This window comes from Myxine glutinosa, chromosome 3 (genome assembly GCF_964187855.1).
Source record: "Myxine glutinosa chromosome 3, kmMyxGlut1.1, whole genome shotgun sequence".
In the NCBI taxonomy this organism is placed as follows: domain Eukaryota; kingdom Metazoa; phylum Chordata; class Myxini; order Myxiniformes; family Myxinidae; genus Myxine; species Myxine glutinosa.
The window spans coordinates 44884742-44906077 of NC_136263.1; positions in this window are offsets into that span (position 1 = coordinate 44884742).

Here is a 21336-nt window from a genome sequence, read left to right on the forward strand (position 1 = left end):
AGAGGCTTCATATAAACAAATATCCACCATTTTATTAACTCGCATAGCTTTGAGGCCTGTTTTGTAGGCCCGTGGTGTCTTCCTCTCTCACACAGTTTTATTTCAAATCAAATTCGATATATCATTTCATTTTTCAGTCGCTAACATAGTTTTAGACTCGGTTGAAAAAAAATGGGAATAAAATCCGATGAAAGTTGCCCTTTATAGAACGAAATGAATTCTCAAAGGCCTGTAACTTCAAGTCCATTGAGATATATTTTTTTTAAATCGCTGCATGGTCAGTCATACACCGCCCGAAATAACAGACGGGAAAATGCCGAGATATATATATATTTTGTTTAAATCGCGGCATGATCAGTCATACACCACCCGAAATAACAGACGGGAAAATGCCGAGATATATTAAAAATTCGTCCATTTGATGACAATCGTCACGATGAAATATTTAATTTATACGTCGTCACAATAATGTGGAGAGAGGAGCATAGCTTCGTTCACGTGTCGCCACAGACGGGAAATTGCCGAGATATTTTTTTTTTAAATCGCGGCATGGTCAGTCATACACCGCCTGAAATAACAGACGGGAAAATGCCGAGATATATTAAAAATTCGTCCATTTGATGACAATCGTCACGATGAAATATTTAATTTATACGTCGTCACAATAATGTGGAGAGAGGAGCATAGCTTCGTTCACGTGTCGCCACACACGGGATATTGCCGAGATATATTTTTTTTAAATCGCGGCATGGTCAGTCATACACCGCCTGAAATAACAGACGGGAAAATGCCAAGATATATTAAAAATTCGTCGCCACACACGGGAAATTGCCGAGATATATTTTCACTTTGCACAAAAATAACATCAAGTAATCGAATCAATAGGAATGTCCTGTGCCTATAACATTGACGTTATAGGCACAGCTGCATCTAGGCATTGTGTAACATCGACGCGGCTTTTGTTTTAATTAAAACTTTTTGTACTTGTTCTTCATTATAATAACCTCACACACTACCCACCTTCACCTTCCCCCTCCTTGTTTTGCTGTTTCTGTAACTTCCTGTTGGCCACGTGCCCGGATCGCTTCACAGACTTTCCACGAACCCGTCACGTGACCGATTTTATACACCATCTCATTCTTACACCTTTACACCATGAACCAAGTTCAGTTTTACAACAACGCACTATAAAGGTGTGTATATGTACCTGTATGCTTGATTATTGGAGACCATGAGCAACCGCGATCACATATGACGTTTTGGCAAAAACAAACAAGAGCAGGTTTAACAACAGGTGTGTCACCCACACATTGATGAATATCAGGTTTCTGTTTCACACTGTACCACATAAAAAATAAAAAAAAACACATTTAGAGGCCATTTTTCCCCGCAAAGCGGGGGTTGGCCTTTCTTCGGGCACCGTGGTTGTTGTTGTTTTTTGGTCCCCTTTTTGAAGCAATGTTTTACGGCCGGATGCCCTTCCTGACGCCAACCCTTTTTGCCGCCTTTAACGACAAACAGGGAATTACCAGTGAACTGGTACTCAATTAGCCGACCTCGGAAGGATGACAGGCTGAGTCAACCCCCCTGGCGTTAATTCAGCGATCGACCGGGATTCGAACCCAGGATCCTAGGGTATAGTTTATCCTAAGCCGGCACCCTAGCCGCTAGCCCAACACCAACATGTACCACATGCACCACATGCACCACATGCACCACGATTATTTATTTATTATCCTCACTCTATCACCTGATGTAGGTTGGCAGTGGTAGAATATCTTAGAGATATGCACACTCACCTCCGAGTTATCTAGCCTGAGTTCGAATCCAGACCCAGCTATAAACCGTCATTCTGGTGTTTCGCAGGTAACATGATTCATCAATGTGTGTGCTGTCCCTCACACAGATGTTAAAATGGGCATCCCATCTGCCAGCATTAGCTGGTGGACTTTAAAGATCCTTTAGTGTCCTTTGCTAAGAGTCGGCAAGCTATCACCGGCAACATTTCACATTATTGACCTGCCTATCACTGGGAAGGTGGAGGTAAACCCACCCAACCCACCTTTTCAGTAACCCTTTCTGGTATGGCAGAAAGGTGCAGGAATTGTACCTTTGATGATACAAGCATGGCATTTGGCACACAGTCAGAGTTTGTCCGAAGGAAGATGTTTGGCTCTAGCGCCATCGCAGATTTGTCCTTTTTTGAAAAATGGCCGCCATTGTTGTCACAGGATAAATCTGCGATGGACCAAAAGCCAAATATCTTCCTTCGGACAAACTCTGACTGTGTGCCAAATGCCATGCCTGTATCATCAAAGGCACAAATCTCCCAAATATTTGACCTGTCTGCCGTACTATTCCTGTCTGGTGGCAGCAATGAACTTGCCAAAGGACATAACATCAGAAAGAAGAATCACATGATATATACTGTTGTGGGAACACCTGATAGGGGGTAATGGGAGATATATGGTCTAATTATACCATTAGTGCAGTCCGTCTGGAAAACCCTCCCATCTACTTTCTCAACAATCCTCTCGAAGAAGTTTCGTCACTCAAGCTTTTGGGTCTCACTGTCTGCTATGGTCTTTGCTGGGAAAACCACATTTCCAAGCTGTCCTCCAAAGCCAGGCGCCGACGGCACGTCCTCCGTCATGCAAAGTCCTTCCTTGTCAGTGGCACACCTGAGCCCCGATCCACCCACAAGGCTTTCATCCGCAGCTTGATGGAGTGCTGCTCTCCCCTCTGGGCTGGCTCACACCTTGCTCAGCTCGATGGAGTGCTGCTCTCCCCTCTGGGCTGGCTCACACCTTGCTCAGCTTGATGCCATGGAAACGAAGGCTTTCAAGATCATTGGAATCTCTCATGATGAAGCTGAGTCTAAGGGCCGATCACTTCACCATCGCTGACAGGTCGGTGGTCTCTCTGACTTCTTCCACCAAATTTGTGGCCTTGTACCCTCTGCCCTCTCCATACTCTGTCCTCCCCAAGTATCTACAGGATGCACGTGGTCCATCAGCAACCCCTCCTCGTAAAATTGCCTAAATCCAGAACCACTGCTCACCTCCGCTCATTTACCCTCTTTTTCCCCACCTGCAGAACTACCTTCTACACTCTCTTCAATCTCATTCTTCCCTTCTCATTCTTCCCTTCAGGCCTTCAAGACAGTGTTGAGTGTTCAACGCCATCTCAGGTTATCCCCCATCCAAAACCATGATCTTTTCTACACCCAATAAACCACCCCCACCCCTCCCAAGACTTTACTTACCTGTCCATATTCTTCATCCGCAGCAACATTTGCTCCCCTACCACTCATCGTTACCTGCATCCCTTGGTTGCTCCCCTACCACTCATCGTTACCTGCATCCCTTGGTTGCTCCCCCACCACTCATCGTTACCTGCATCCCTTGGTTGCTCCCCTACCACTCATCGTTACCTGCATCCCTTGGTTGCTCCCCTACCACTCATCGTTACCTGTGTAGGGGAAGTGGTGGGGCTCAAGACGCCAATGGTCGGAAACAGGTTTTACAAAAGGTCTGGTTTATTAACTGGTTATTCACTTCATTCCATTACCAAATAATACCGTTTAACTCAATGGACCAGGTTAACTCTATTCGCATGGTCCTTCTCGTTCGGCCGATGTTCCTCCGCCATTCCCGTCGGGCAGAGGTTCTGAGTATGAGTGCTCTCTCTCAGCGCTGTTCACAGGGTTCCGTTCCGTTCCGTAGGTCAGAGCTTCTGGTGACAAGTCTCCTGACTCATAGTTTGCTCTGGTTTTTATGGGCCTTGTCGCGCTAATCCCTTCTCCGCTAATGCCCCGAGGTCATGCATGCACCGAGTCCTGGCACCAGCTCGCTCCCCTCCTGCTGCGAGTTCCCTTTACCAAACGATAGGGGGGGGTGCTCCAGCCTGGGGCTGTGACCAGGTGGACAAGAGATTACCATGTTCGTGCACATTCTTGGCATTCATTTCTATCTGCTTCGTTACCAGTCTTAATCAATGAGTTACCAGTGCCAATCAATAAGTTACACTGAGTTACACTTCCACACCTGCATCCCTTGCTTTCTCCCCTCCCACTCATCGTTACCGGCATCCCTTGGTTGCTCCCCGACCACTCATCGTTACCTGCATCCCTTGGTTGCTCCCCGACCACTCATCGTTACCTGCATCCCCATGTTGTCCATCTCCATCAACTTTCTCCCTCTGTCCTGCTCTTGGCGTTTCCCCTTTCTCCTGCTCTTCCCTTTCCTATGTTGTCTCCTGATCTGTTCTGTGTCCGAGCGCTTCCATGAGCCTATACCATGTATAGAAAGCTAGAACGACACTTCGACATCACAATGTAGACCAATATGCCTCCGCCCACATTATTACATCATTGTACATACTGCTACTAAGTTTGATTTAAATACATTCACCTGTTCTCAAGTATCATATTTTACCTGACGTGCCCTTTAGACACAGTGTAGAAAAAAAAGCAACCAAGAAACCACCAGTCCAGGTATGCTATGTGGGAGTATAGCAAATACAAAAACAAACTCTCGGTTTGGAAAAACACTTATGAAAAGGAAACAGACTGATTGTGGCGCCATAGTTGGACACAACAAGAAAGAGAATGAACAAACAGGAAAAAAGTAGAGAGAGGTGGAGAGAAAATTCAGGAACTTACAGGTCAAAGGGTTGGGTTAGGTATCGAGTTATTAGGGGAGACAAAGATAGTGAGAAGGTTTGGGGAATGACATGAGAGGGCGGTGAAACTGCTTGCATGAAGCTCTTGCTTGCGGATAGTATCCATCGCAGCCTCCACATCCACTCTGGTTCTCATGGTGTGTTTCTCTGTGACTGGGCCCAGGGATGGATTGAGGGTGCTTTGGGCCTCGGGCAGTAACCCAACCATGGGCCCTCCCACTCCCCTTCCGATCCCATAATAATATACGTCAGTGAGCTAAGTCACAGTGCACCCTGTTAAGTGTGCATAAGATCAAAGTCAGATCAGGTCTTGATCTCAGGCCATATTCTTATCGATACCATGACGATGCTCATTTTAATATTGGTAAAGAAAAACGAAACCTGCACAAAATCCCCACCCAAATCCCTCCTTCCTCAATTACCTCACCCAAATCCATCCTCCCTCAATTACCCCACCTAAATCCCCCCTCCCCAAATTACCACACCCAAATCCCTCCTCCCTCAATTACCCCACCCAAATCCCCCCTCCCTAAATTACCCCACCCAAATCCAACCTCCCGAAATTACCCCACCCAAATCCCCCCTCCCTCAATTACCCCACCCAAATCCCCCCTCCCTAAATTACCCCACCCAAATCCAACCTCCCGAAATTACCTCACCCAAATCCAACCTCCCGAAATTACCCCACCCAAATCCAACCTCCCCAAATTACCCCACCCAAATCCCCCCTCCCTAAATTACCCCACCCAAATCCCCCCTCCCTAAATTACCCCACCCAAATCCCCCCTCCCTAAATTACCCCACCCAAATCCCTCCTCCCTAAATTACCCCACCCAAATCCCCCCTCCCTAAATTACCCCACCCAAATCCCCCCTCCCTAAATTACCCCACCCAAATCCAACATCCCTAAATTACCCCACCCAAATCCCTCCTCCCTAAAATACCTCACCCATATCCCTCTTCCCTAAATTACCCCATCCAAATCGTTCCTCCTTAAATTACCCCATCCAAATCCTTCCTCCCTAAATTACCCCACCCAAATCTCTCCTTCCTAAATTACCCCACCCAAATGCCCCCTCCCCAAATTACCACACCCAAACCCCTCCTCCCTCAATTACCCAACCCAAATGCCCCCTCCCCAAATTACCACACATAAATCCCCCCTCCCTAAATTACCCCACCCAAATCCCCCCTCCATAAATTACCCCACCCAAATCCCCCCTCCCTAAATTACCACACCCAAATCCAACCTCCCTAAATTACCCCACTCAAATCCCCCCTCCCTAAATTACCCCAACCAAATCCCTCCTCCCTCAATTACCCCACCCAAATCCCCCCTCCCCAAATTACCCCACCCAAATCCCCCCTCCCTAAATTACCCCACCCAAAGACCTCCTCCCTCAATTACCCCACCCAAATCCCCCCTCCCTAAATTACCCCACCCAAATCCAACCTCCCGAAATTACCCCACCCAAATCCCCCCTCCCTAAATTACCCCACCCAAATCCAACCTCCCTAAATTACCCCACCCAAATCCCCCCTCCCTAAATTATCCCACCCAAATCCAACCTCCCTAAATTACCCCACCCAAATCCTTCCTCTCTAAATTACCCAACACAAATCCCTCCTCCCTAAATCACCCCACCCAAATCCCTCCTCCCTAAGTTACCCCACCCAAATCCATCCTCCCTAAATTACCCCACCCAAATCCCTCCTCCATAAATTACCCCACCCAAATCTCTCCTTCCTCAATTACCCCACCGAAATCCCTCCTTCCTAAATTACCCCACAAAGATCCCACCTCCCTAAATCACCCCACCCAAATCCATCCTCCCTAAATTACCCCAACAAGATCCCTCCTTCCTAAATTACCCCACCCAAATCCCTCCTTCCAAAATTACCCCACCAAGATCCCTCCTCTTTAAATTACCCGACCCAAATCCCTCCTCCTTCAATTACCCCACCCAAATCCCCCCTCCCGAAATTACCACACCCAAATCCCTCCTCCCTCAATTACCCCACCCAAATCCCCCCTCCCTAAATTACCACACCCAAATCCAACCTCCCGAAATTACCCTACCCAAATACCTCCTCTCCAAATTACCCCACCCAAATCCATCCTCCATTAATTACCCCACCCAAATCCCTCCTTCCTAAATTATCCCACCCAAATCCCTCCTCCATTATTTACCCCACCCAAATCTCTCCTTCCTAAATTATCCCACCCAAATCCCACCTCCTTAAATTATTCCACTCAAATCCCTCCTCCCTAAATTATCCCACCCAAATCCCTCCTCCCTAAATTATCCCACCCAAATCCCACGTCCTTAAATTATTCCACTCAAATCCCTCCTCCCTAAATTATCCCACCCAAATCCCTCCTCCCTAAATTATCCCACCCAAATCCCACGTCCTTAAATTATTCCACTCAAATCTCTCCTCCCTAAATGATCCCATACAAATCCCCAACAGAGACCTGATGGGTTCAGGTTTGTGCTACTTCAGTTGAACTGTTTAAAAAAACAACTTACACGTTATTAAATATGTCATAATCTCTTCTCCATTTTGATTACTTGACTAACTTGACCATCTTGAAGGCTCAATATGAGGAAACAAATAAACAAACAAGATGATTATACCATAATCAAGCCAATTGATGTCATGCAGAGCACGATACTTGCAAAATCCCCCCCCCCCCCCCAAAAAAAAGTTTGCTATGGATACATCAAATTGTGTATTTCATTAAAATTAAAATTGACGATCTTAATCAAAGCTCAGGTCAATCGGATTATAATTGATGATTTTTCAGATGAAAAGTGATGATATTAGAAGTTTGACCTTAAGTTGACCTTTGACATTTTGACCTTAAAAATAGTTCGTTTCCCAATTTAGTGATTCAATGTGCAAATGCTGTTCAATTTATCAAGTCAATCAGATGAAAAATGGCGATTTTAGACATTTGACCTCCAGATGACCTTTGACCTCAAAATCAATAGGCTTCTCAATTGTGACGACCTCTACAACTTGGTGAAGTTTCATGATGATCGGGTTAGAATTGTGACCTGTAGGCGAGTGACAAACAGACAGACAGAATAACAAACGCAACCGAACAATATACTTTAAAAATCTTCGATTTTGCAAGTAACAAACAACAAAGATGTCGTGCATATCAAGATAGTTACCAAATCCCAATAAACATTATCCTTCTAGGTTTTGATTGGTAAACAAATTGAGTTATCAATATGCAAATTATGTTCATACCAGCAGAGTACCCAGCCGTGTGGTAGGTGGAGATTGTGCATTACTTGCTGAAAAAGTATCGTCTGGGTATCGCAAGAAGACTATAGATGGTGTTCGTCTAAATGCGTGCGTCTAACAGGTCTACAGTGTCTAAGTTGTTTCAACGGGTCTATAGGACTCATCCGTGTCTGAGGGGGTCAAAAGGTCAAAGAGATATGAAGGATATTTTCCAATAGTATTTACGTTCTAAAGGGTCGAAGCAGTCTATAGGTTCTAAAAGGTCTAAAATGGTATAAAATCCATCTTGTCCATCCCTTGTATTCTCCCATACCCCCTCATTCCCACACCCCTTATTTGTCCATCTCCGTCTAGTTTCTCCCTCGGCCCTGCTGGTGGTATTTCCCCCTTCATGGTATTTCCCCTCCCCATCTGCTGCTTCTTTTGTCATGTTGCATCCTGATCCGTTCTGTGTTGCTGATATTACACGGGTCTTGACTATGCATACAAAAACATGTAAAATGGTCTAAAGGGTCTTAAAAGGGTCTAAAACGGTCTGAAGGTGTGTAAAGGGTCTAAAAGGTGTGTAAAGGGTCTAAAAGGTGTAAAATTATCTAAAACGTCTAAAATGGTTTAAGGGGGGGGGGGGTGTAAAACGTCCAAAATGTTTTTTCAATGGGGTCTAAAAGGTCGAAGGTGTCTCAAGGGTATGTTCCAGCAGCAGTTACAGGTCTAAAGGGTCGAAACGGTCTAAAAGGTTTAAGGAGCCTGAAGGGGTCTGAAATGTCTAAAGAGGGTCTAGTTGTGTAAAATATATGAGGATCAAGGGGTGTAAGCAGTCTAAAATGGGTTAAGGTCTTCAGGAGTTTAAGGCGTCTCCAGGGTCTTAAATGTCTATAAGGCCTTAAAGGGTCTAAAGGGCAAAGTGGTCTAAAGGGTGAACAAGTCTTAAAGCTATTAGGGGTTATAAAGGGTCAGAAAAGGTTTAAAGGGTCAAATTCTAAAAGATCTGAAGGAGTCTCAAAGATCTAAGAGGTATGAAGGACTTAATGTCTAAAAGGTACGTTCCAATGGTCCGTAATTAAATAATAGACGGAGTCATGGTCGAATAATGCGTAATTAACGGTCCAACTCACGTTCAAATAGTACATAATAAAATGACACAAGTCAGGAGACGACGATGGTTCACGAGCGAGCGGTATTCAATGACAAAGGACGGACTATAACCGAAACAGGCCCGGACTGGGGGGTCGGGGGCCCACGTGGCAGGTGTCGACCCCCGACATGCGGTGTACATGCCTATTTACAAAGGGCCCAATGCGCTGCGTGCGCAGGCCTTCAAGAGCCAGCTGTACGTAATTGTGTGTGGTGCTGGCCTGGAAATGTCAAAACGAAGGTTACTGACCTTGAAATGAGATAGAAAATAATGTATAATTAGTTATGAGGTTAGATAGCCACACAACAACGAAAATTCAGTTCGATTCCGACAACTTTTGAAAATTTGACCTCTGTGACCTTCAAAAGTCAAAGGTCGAAGATTCTGAAATTTGTTGGAAAACTTGTATTTCATGATGTATGTGATAATATAAGATCATGTACGACATTTCACCCTATCAGGAAGCGAACAATGTAATAAAACCATCAAAAATCGACAATTCTAAATTTCATGACCTTGTGACCTTGACCTTGGGGCGAAAATGAAAAATCGAACTCCGTGGGGCTAGACACATGACATTGGCCTCACCAAATACCGAAACACCTGTCAGATTCCACCAAACCCCTCGGAGAAGATGTCGCCTGAACTCGATTACCCCCTAAAAAGACATCTTTTTCGGGCGTGGCTCCGCCCACAATGGGCGCAATGCGCCCACTCTAGGCAGGACAACTCGATCATGATATCAACCTCCCACCCAAGTTTCATCAAGAGGTAGTTACATATGCTGCGGACAGACAGACAGACAGACAGACACACACCCATGACGAATATAGTGATCACTCGGTTTGATAACTCGTGAACCAAGACTCATGGGTTGACTGAGGCTTCACCTCGACGAGAGTTCACCTTCTAGTGCAGTATGATAAATGTACGAAAACATGGTGCCGTAGGAATTTTGTCCTAAAATTGATTTTTTTTGCTGGTTTAGTATCATTTTGGACCATAGTGACAGAAAATTTTAGGGTCCGAATTTTTCTGGCCCCGGAACGCTCTTTTTCGGTCCCTTTTCAAAATGGCCGCCGCCGAACAGGCCCAAGGGCATATCTCAGGAACAATTTGGCTGATTTTGATGATCTTTGTGTCTAGTTGGGTTTTTTTTAGGGTGCCGAGTCGAATTATGATGGCACCAGGTCGATCTGAGGTAAAGGTATTTTGGTCAGGGTCAAGATTATGTAGGGGAGAGTGGGGCATAACCATAGAGCTAATATAAAATGGTGTTGTGGTGCTTTCAATAACGCAGCAAATTGATGCTAAAGTGTTCAGCATAATTTGTACCTGTTTATTATCCATTATCAGTTTCCAAGATGTTTCAGATTATGTATAGTCAATCACGACGTTAAGGTCAAGAATGAGCGTCAGGGTCAAATCTAGTTTGTAATGTTACTACATGTTGTAATTGTATACACGACAGTAAAGAATACCATCAAGTTGAATTCATGGCATCACACATTTTTCTTATGTTTCAGGTCTTGGAGCAGTTTGCTTAACACAATTACAGACCTACTGAGTGTGGCACAGTGCAGTATCACACACAATGTCTCAAGACCTCTCCAATAGCTGTATTGTCTGCCTGGCAGGCGAACGTCGCAGAAAAAACTGGTCAAGAAACCGGGTGTCGACAAGATTACTGACTTGTTAGCATGTTGCAGAGAGCGTATATCGTTGGGGGAGAATGAACTCAAGCCACTTGCAGATCGTTTGTCTAGTTTAGATGAATCTCAGCTCGAGAATGTTCGATATCATAGCGATTGTCACAAGCCTATTGTGAACAAAGACCATTTAGAAAGAGCTAGAAACAGGAAGCGGGCTCATTCAGAATCTCTCTCTCGCTCTAATAGTTCATCAAAAAGAGGGCCTGGTCGTGCTGGGAAATACCAAGAAGGGACCCGTCCTAGGCGCTTTCAATGTGTGCCGAAAGAGGTGAAATGTATATTGTATAAAAGGGTCCGACAACGTTGCCTGCTCTCCGGTGGGAGCTCTTTAGATCAAAAAACCTCGAGGCTGAGATGCTCCCTCCCACTCGCACCACTCTGATGCCCCATGTTGTCCGGACTAACTTCATATGCATGCGAGACAAATCCTATGTCTCTCCAAATCCGTGTCTTCCTGCTTTGGAATAGAATGGAAGGTTGCTTGAGGAGGAAGTTTACATTCCATTGAAATGTCTATCTCCCCCTGCTCCTCGTGCAGTTCTTGAGCTTGTAAAATGTGGATGTCGAACATTATGCCAAAGAAATTGCTCCTGCATCAAGAACAATTTGGCCTGCACTCCTCTTTGCAAATGTTTCACTTCAGGTTGTAACAATTTCTCTGACTGCCGACTGCAAGACAATGAGGACAATGATGATGATGAGGATGACAATGAGCTATAAGGCTGTATGGATAGTCTATGTTCCATGAGAAAATCTTAATGGTATCTACTCCCACTTGTTTTACACCATAGACTTTTACTGTTTGTATTACTACATGTAGTATTTCTAGTATTCTAGCGCTTGTACAGTATTATTGTGAGAATTGCAGTGGCGATGAGTTTTGCTGGATTATTGCAGTGTCCTGTAGGATTTTTGAGCTAAAATTGATTAATTTTTTTTGCGGGTTTTATGGTTATGAGAAAATTCTTCACCTTGCTGAAAAGTAATTTGTGTTGCGTTTGTATTGCAGTTGTGACCATGACCTTGACCAAATGACCTTGCTATCTACCTCGAATCGATCTGGAACCCTCATAATCAGACTCGGCACCCTAAAAAAACACACCAACTAGACACACAGATCAATAAAATTCCTGAGATATCCCCCTAGACCCGTCTGGTGGCGGCCATTTTGAAAAGTGCCCGAAAAAATTGGACCCCAACATTTTTTGTTATTTTGATCCAAAATGGTACCAAATCTGCAAAAAAAACAATTTTAGCACAAAAATCCTACCGAATTACATATCATGCTGCATTATTCCACCTGTGTATTTCGGTTTTATATAATGTACCGTATAGATATCAAGTGAATCAGATGAAAATTGAAGATATGTGACCTTTTGACCTACATGGACCTCAAAAACAATAGGCTTCTCTTGCTTGTGACTACCTCTACCAGGTGGTTAAGTTTCGTGAAGATCAGAGTAAACATGTGACCTGTAGGTAATTGACACACACACAGACAGACAAACAGACAGAGAATAACAGACCAGACCAACCAATAGATTTGCGAATCTTCGATTTCACAAGTAATAAACTTGAAATATCATGAAGGAATCGGTACATATATTACATACTGGACCATCACATAACGTACAATTCGTTCTTGTCACACACCCAACCTACTCACCAAGTTTCCTCTGAATCCGTCCATAACTTTCTAATATATTCTGCCATATATCGGTTTTGGCCCAATTAGTGAGGGACAAGGGCAATGTATGGAATTGGGGTTCCCATGTAAATTTCATCTTAATTTTTGTGAGCCATTATAAGTGCATTCCTATAAATCCTAATTTGAAGAAAATTGCTGTTGATATTATTTAATTATTTTTTGGTGACCTTGACCTGAGGTCAAAGGTCATGGGTAGTTTTTCGTCCGAGGAAAACTTGGGTGGCAATTCCAATCAAAATCATCATATAATGTATTTGGTTGTGTGCTTCTTCATTATAATACATATTGTTGCGGTTTGGAGAACCCCTCACTTGTGAATAATTCTTGTAAATATTTCATCATTTAAAAGGTTAAAGTTGCACCCATAGTTAGGCCACAGCAACACGTAGGACACCATAGGACTTTCAGTTATTTCCTTGGTCTGTGTTTAGTTAAGTCTGTGTTCCCAATAGTTGAATATAAGATAGGCCCCATTCCGTCCATTTTGCCAGCCTCTCTCCAAATTGTGGTACGCGCCTCTGCCAGCCGCAGCCACCTCGGCGCTCGCTCCAAACGCGATTACGCACGCGGTCAAGCTTGGAGAAGAAGGGGGCGGAGCGCCAAGAACAAGGCGTGGCCCTGTCGGCGAGCCGTCAAGGGCGGAGCTGGTGAGCCCTCGCTATCCAACCAGGGCTGAGGTGAGCTCACTGGCGGGCGTGTCTCTATGAAGCGCGCATTGATTTCAAAGCGCGTTATATAAGCGCAAGCGCCAAGCCCTCTCACGGACTGCGCGGGGAGAGCTCGAATATAACGAACTCATTGGGAAAGGCGCTTTATGAACCTATTGATCGGGAGGCGCGCTTGTTTCAAAGGACGGCACATGGGAACCATCGTTTGATATGAACTGCCGTTTGATACGGACCTTGATTGATCGGGAGAGAGAGAGCGTTTGGCACGCTATACGTACGCAGCAGTCCAGCCCTCGCATATGTAAGGTCCGGTCGTGCACCAACGACACTCGAAGCTGCCTGCCGTTCTTCGCCCGTGGACCCAGAGCCTGGACTAGAGTGGACCGGTGCCGGATCCCATCGCCTGGACCATCTGCTTGGACCTTCCTCCCCTACCACTACCATCCCGTGTGTGTCTGTCTGTTTGTCCGGGGTTGTAAGTAAGACTGTATAGATAAGCCTGCCCTGTGTCCTTTTGCTCTTCTTCCTCCTGCATATTCCTTTCGTTTCCTCTTCTTTGGGTCTTGTAAATAATTAATAAACCCACTCTTTGTTCTTCCCTTACTCTGGTTTCCTCTTATTCGTTCGCTTTGGTCTTTTCTCGATTGAGTACCTGTGGCATGATTTGGAAACCGCTCAGAATCGGGTTTAGTATTTGTTAATGGCTCAGGGTGCGGATTGCTAACCGCTCGGCAATTTCCATCTTATCCGTGGTTCGAGCGGGAGTTATTTCCCTGCTCGCAGTCGGGGTTGGTAATTAGGTATTTGGGACCCCAAATTGACCAATCACCCTACCCAAGACTGACCGGGAGGAGCGTCATAGCTTCCAGGAATGGGGGACGGCCAGCTTAAAAGTCAAGGGGATTAACCCCCCCTTGATAAGGGGAGAGCCGACCCCCGAATCCATAACAATTGGTGTCAAGAGTGGGATTGGACCCGAACCAAATTTTTATACATCTAAAAAAAATTGTCAAAATTTCGAGCGGCCAAAATTTTATTAAAAGATCTAAATTAAATCGTGCCATGGATAGTCAAGGTGATCGGATGCTGGTGGGGGGAGATGAGGGGGTAGAAGAGGAGTTGGAGTCAACCCAGGACCCCAGGGAAGAAGTGGGAGTAATGGAGGAGGAAAATAATGAAGGTGCGGTAGAGGGGGTTGCAGACGCACAAAATGGCGATGCCTCGCACATGGTGACGAGGGCCGCGCCCGCTGCACAAATGGGGGTGGGCGACATGCAAGCCTTCATGGCGCAATTCATGGCAGAAATGAGAGAGATGGGGGAACCAATCCAAAAGAGAAATAATGGATGCCCAAAAGAAAGAAAGAAATAAATAACTTGGAAAAATGGACATCCAAGAGGAAAAAATGGATACCCGAGGGGAGTTAATAAAAAAGATGGGAGAGGACATAGACCGCGGGTCAAGCGGGAAGGGCACACGGGTATGCGGCGGGGTAGCGCGATTTGAGAAGCGCGGGTTAAGCGAGCTGGAGCAAGGCACATTTAACTGGACCGGGAGAGAAATAGCGACACGGGGTGTGAAAAACCCGACGGCCGCCGAATTGGACAGGGCAAATTCATATTCACTGGCGGAAAAAGAAAATGAATTAATTATAGTCGAAATTGACATTGGAGAGACGGCAGAGATAGGAGTTAAACCGGAGAAAGTGATGGAATGCGTGCAAAGTCTGTATCCACATCATGATGCCGTGCTTAACCCCAAGGAAAGTTTGCAGGTGGTGGAGCGAGGAAGAAGAAACGCCAAGGTGAGCAGGAGTGTATATAACAGAAATGTATATGGTGCAAAAACATTTTTCGCGCGTTTGGGATCGCGACGTCACCCGGGCGCTCATCGGAGGTCCGTGGTGCGCGGTGTGAGAGAAAATGGCGTACGTGTGCGAATGACGCCAGAGCGCAAGTAAGTGTATTACCGAGAGCGAGGGAGAATGCACAAGGGAGTGTATGTGTGAGGGTGAGAGTGACATGGAGTGTGAGTTGGTTGTGGCGAGTGAGAAAGAATGCACACCTGGAATGTTTGAGGAGCGTGTGCGTGAGAGCACACCGGAGCACGTGATTGGGTGTGCGACGAGGGATTGCACACCCGTGGGCAGGTGTGCGCTGAGTGGGTGGATGCAAGAGTGCACACCCGGGAGTGTTATGGAGTACGTAACGGGGGAGAGGTGTGCAACAGAGGAGTGGCGTGTAACAGAGTGTGCGAGAGAAGAGTGTGCATGGAGAGAGAGTGCGGTGATAGAGTGCAGGGAATGTATGGGAGGTACGAGAGGCATTGGAGCGCCAGGGTTGGTGAGTGCAGAATGGAACGAGTGGTGTGAGCATGCAACCCGAGCATCGATGTTAACCGGGGCAGCGCTTAGGCCGACGGATAGCCGACGCGAGCTCTCGGGGCGTGGTGCGCTTTGTGTGCTGCGGGGGCCGGCCGGGATCGTAGCCGCGTCGCTCCTGCAAGGAGCGCTGTGCACGATTCGGGCTGGGTCCCGCCCTGCACGGTCGGTCTCGCGCTTTGTTCGTCAAGGCGATTGGCCCGGTTTGAGGGGAAGGAGAAGGGTTCGGAGGGGGCCCCCTTGTGGTGGCGGCGCTCCGGCCGGGGAAGGCTGAGCAAACGCGCTTGGGAGCGCAAGGTCCTGCGCAGGGATGGTGCTTGGAGCCTTGGCCCGCCAAAACCTCCTCCCCAGAATCGTAAATGCCGGACGGACCCAACCTGCAGGAGACAGACCACCGTATGCATTGCTCGGTTTTTCAAAGCTGAGCTGTAAAAAATGTATTTCCCCGAGAGGCTCAGAGTGGTGACTGGATTAAAAATAGTGATGGCGAATAGTACACAGTGTAAGAGGGATGGTAGATCTACCATCCCTCACATCGTATCTATTTGGGCAAAGGAGCTATAGATTTATGGGGTATGGTGGTGAAAACCTAGCCAGGGAGGGCTTGGATAATGGTTAGGGACCTAGAAATGACTTTAGGTGACTTAGGTTTAAGTAGTGACATTGTACAGGTAGTGGGGACGTAGTCAGATTAGATGGATTATAATGATGAGGGATGTGCATAGTATAAGGGGTGACAGGGAAGCACTAATCTTAGAAGGGCAATAGATAGCCAGATGATGCAGTGTGTTTGTAGTGAGAGTGATGAAATGAGGAATTGGTATGGAAGTTCCCGGTAGTGCTGAGCAAATGAGGCAATGCTCGAGAGAGATGTGATTGTGCATTGGGTGATTGACTTGCAAGGTGTGCAAGTGAAATACAGGTGTATGGAGAATGGTTGTGTGGAATAGCTGGTCTGGAATAGATGGTCTGGAATGGATTATGGAATGAATGGTGTGGAGTGGGAGTGTGGAATACGTGGAGTGGAGTGTATGGTGCGAAGGAGTGGATGGGGGAAGGATGGACACCTTCACGAATACCCGGGCAGGGTAGCTTAAAAGTAGGTAGAGGGAGTAGGTAAATTGTGGTTGGATATTGACGTCTGTGGTGCTGAAAGTAGCAGAGTACTGCTTGGATGGGTGCATTAGTGGAGTGAAATGGCTGGGCGTGTGGCCTGTTAGTGAGAATGGTTGGTTGGGCACTCCGCCACTGTTAGTCTGTCGGCCAGGTGAGGCCGCAGGTAGGCTCTGGGAGCCAGGTTAGAGTTCAGAGTTAGAGTTCAGTGGGGCCCGAGGATCCGGAGGACGGACCCGGGTAGCCCAGTGCCATAGAGGGCATCGAGGGGGTAAGTGCCAGGGAGGCCTTCCCCAGGTAGGTTAGGGTGAGGAGCAGGTAAGCTCGGGTGGCGATGTACAGTGGCGGAGGTGTGCAGGTAAGCGGACCTGCTGGTGAGCCACACGACCCAGCCCCGAAATTGTGCGAGGGCACAGGGAGTAGAATCGGGGGAGTGAGACCCCAAATTGGTGAGCGCCACAGTATGTGCAATGGGAATTGTTTTTTAGAACCACATAGTTTAATGATGGCCAATGGTTTTGCAGGGAAAGACCCCGGGTAGAGTAAAAAGTGTTAATGTCATTTCGAAGTATAGCTAGGATGAAAGTCTCTTCGCACCATCCGCATCCACTCACCTGGGTGATATAAAACTCCACACCATATTTTGTGCAAATATTTGGAATGTAAGACGCATCTCGACATGGGGTTGCCATTGTTTATATTCCATCTCTTCCTCCTTAGGAGGGATTGATGACGAATTTGGCATTAGGGGAGATATGGGGGACGAGACAGTAGCGACGGATTTGTAATTTGTGAAGTGTGTAAATACGGTTCAGGGCAAGGGTAGGGTAGGTGACAGGGGGGGACGGGGACGTACGCTAGGGACGAGCTTTCTCGGCTCGCTCTCCTGCGCCCCTCACCTTGCATTACCTTGTATTAATGTGTACCCTTGCGCCCTTGCCCGCTGCTTTGCTTGTCGTCCTTCCCCCACTCATGGACTTGTTTTTTTTTGGGCCCGGGGGGAGTGCGCAGGTGACTGCAGTTGTGTGCCCGCACCTCCGCTGCCTCCGGCCTGTACTGATGCACCATATGGACCACACGTTCTGTGGCATAGCACCACCTTATGGACCCCACGTTCTGCGGCCTGGCACCTCTGCTGGGGACCGGCCATTGTTGCCAGCGGTGTCTGGTTGCGGACCACTGTATTCAAAGTGGCATCCATGTCATGCAGTGGACCACCTACGTTGGCCCTGCTGGCCAGAAATAATAAAAAGCAGACACGGTTTGTGCCCTTTCTTATCTTAAATAACATCAAGCATGAAGATCCATCGACAACAAGAATCAGCAGCCCAGCAGAGAAGACATCACAAGGCATCATTTATTATTTAAAAAAATGTTTGTTTTGTGCATTTTTTAATTTTGGTGCTTTTTGGTGCTTTTGGTGCATTTTTATGATTTGGTGCATATGGTATGGTGCACCGGTGCAGTGCATGGCAATGATTTTCCTCTTCTCAAAAGTTCTGCTTTTCCCACAAAAGACAGGTCCTAGGTTGCAGTTTTGTAAATAATCAAATTAATAGTACTTTTTGTAAATAATGCTCCCCACCAGCTTAAATGTGTAGTTTTGAGAATAATTCCGCAATTCGGTTAGTCTGTGGGCATGAGTCTGTTAGGTAGAATGCAACGCAGCAGGCGGGACATACTTAGTGTGAGGTTAAAAGTAGAGGGTTACCACACCTAAGTGTCACATTAAGTTAAAGTTGTTTCGGCCCGGGCCGGGCCTGGAGGAAAGGAGGGTGCAGTGTTGCGGTTTTGAGAACCCCTCACTTGTAAATAATTCTTGTAAATATTTCATCATTTAAGAGGTTAAAGGTTGCACCCATAGTTAGGCCACAGCAACACGTAGGACACCATAGGACTTTCAGTTATTTCCTTAGTCTGTGTTTAGTTAAGGCTGTGTTCCCAATAGTTGAATCTGCGTTGCATTAATCAAATAAGATAGGCCCCATTCCGTCCATTTTGCCAGCCTCTCTTTTCAAATTGTGGTACGCGCCTCTGCCAGCTGCAGCCGCCTCAGCGCTCGCTCCAAACGCCATTACGCACGCGGTCAAGCTTGGAGAAGAAGGGGGCGGAGCGCCAAGAACGAGGCGTGGCCCTGTCGGCGAGCCGTCAAGGGCGGAGCTGGTGAGCCCACACTATCCAACCAGGGCTGAGGTGAGCTCACTGGCGGGCGTGTCTCTATGAAGCGCGCATTGATTTCAAAGCGCGTTATATAAGCGCAAGCGCCAAGCCCTCTCACAGACTGCGCGGGGAGAGCTTGAATATAACGAACTCATTGGGAAAGGCGCTTTATGAACCGATTGATCGGGAGGCACGCTTGTTTCAAAGGACTGTGCAGGGAACCATCGTTTGATACGAACTGCCGTTTGATACGGACCTTGATTGATCGGGAGAGAGAGAGAGCGTTTGGCACGCTATACGTAAGCAGCAGTCCAGCCCTCGCATATGTAAGGTCCGGTCGTGCGCCAATGACACGCGAAGCTGCCTGCCGTTCTTCGCCCATGGACCCGGAGCCTGGACTGGAGTGGACCGGAGCCGGATCCCATCGCCTGGACCATCTGCTTGGACCTTCCTCCCCTACCACTACCATCCCGTGTGAGTCTGTCTGTTTGTCCAGGGTTGTAAGTAAGACTGTATAGATAAGCCTGCCCTGTGTCCTTTTGCTCTTCTTCCTCCTGTATATTCCTTTCGTTTCCTCTTCTTTGGGTCTTGTAAATAATTAATAAACCCACTCTTTGTTCTTCCCTTACTCTGGTTTCCTCTTATTCGATCGCTTTGGTCTTTTCTCGATTGAGTACCTGTGGCACGATTTGGAAACCGCTCAGAATCGGGTTTAGTATTTGTTAATGGCTCGGGCCGCGGATTGCTAACCGCTCGGCAATTTCCATCTTATCCGTGGTTCGAGCGGGAGTTATTTCCCTGCTCGCTGTCGGGGTTGGTAATTAGGTATTTGAGACCCCAAATTGACCAATCACCCTACCCAAGACCGAGCGGGAGGAGCGTCATAGCTTCCAGGATTGGGGGACGGCCAGCTTAAAAGAAAAGGGGATTAACCCCCCCCCCCCTTCATAAGGGGAGAGCCGACCCCCGAATCCGTAACAATATTTTATAAATCTATTTATGCTTTTTGCAGGAAAACAGAGTGAGCTGATGCCTTGTGGTGAGGATTGATCCAGAATGGCCAAATCTTAAGTCACATCCCCAGTCTTCCCCAACTCACCTTATTCCTTATTACCCAACATCCCATCAAAAAGTGAACAAACGAAAATGAGGATATTTATCATTAAAACCCGTTGTAAACTATTTTACAGATTTTGTTTTGTTTGTGACATTTGTAACATCCATTTCTGTATTTCATGGTTTATGTACAGATTGGAAAACCTGCAAGGCCAAAATCCTAGAAATATGAAAGAAGAACCAAATAGATCTCGTGCAACTAAGTTAGGAAGACGAGAGACTAATTTCAAGCTAAGCATAAAATGCCAACATTCAGATGGTAGAAGACTTGTCAATCAGCCATCGTTAGACATTTATACAAAATTTCTGACTTTCGTTCAGCAACTAGGGCAGTATGGTGATGGTGATGTGATGGTGACGTTCCAGAGATCATCTGCAGACTGGGTCAAGTGACAGATACTGAACTGAAACCCAATAAGGCCTCATGGCACCACATACATGCTCCAGTGACACATGTCACATTGGTCAAATGGAACGTGCCAGGGTGAGGTACGAGAGGGCACGTCAGCAGAAAGAGATCCAAAATTTTCAGAAACCACGTGGTCGTCCCTTTTCCATGGACAGTACCCCAAATGTCCAAGAGACTGAGCTTGATCGGAATGAATCTGAAATTGGGGAGAAGATTCACATTTCAGCAGGAAAATGATCTGAAGCACAAAGCTAAAGCCACGCTGGAGTGGCTGAATAAGAAGAAAATAAATGTTCTTGAGTGGCACCTCGAGGTTCGATACATCAGAGAGGGTAGAAACACCTCGAGGTTCGATACATCAGAGAGGGTAGAAACACCTCGAGGTTCGATACATCAGAGAGGGTATAAACACCTCGAGGTTCGATACATCAAAGAGGGTATAAACACCTCGAGGTTCGATACATCAGAGAGGGTAGAAACACCTCGAGGTTCGATACATCAGAGAAGGTATAAACACCTTGAGGTTCGATACATCAGAGAGGGAAGAAACACCTCGAGGTTCGGTACATCAGAGAGGGTGGAAACACCTCGAGGTCCGATACATCAGAGAGGGTAGAAACACCTCGAGGTTTGATACATCAGAGAGGGTAGAAACACCTCGAGGTTCGATCGACAATGAATCACAATCTTAACAAAAGAACCAGAAGTCAAAACAACAATTGATTATTCCCTCCGCCACCAAAGGTGAATGGAGGTTATGTTTTCACCCCTGTCTGTTTGTCTGTCCGTTTGTCTGTGAACAAAATATCTCAATAAGTTGTGGCCGGATTCGGACGAAATTTGGCAGAGATGTAGCATATGTGACAAGGATGAAATGATTCGATTTTGGTGAAGATCCGGAATCGGATCCGGCTATTGGAATGTTTTAAGTGATTCTTCACCATTGGGATATTGGGCCAAAAACGATACACAGCAGGATATCTCAAAGAGTTAT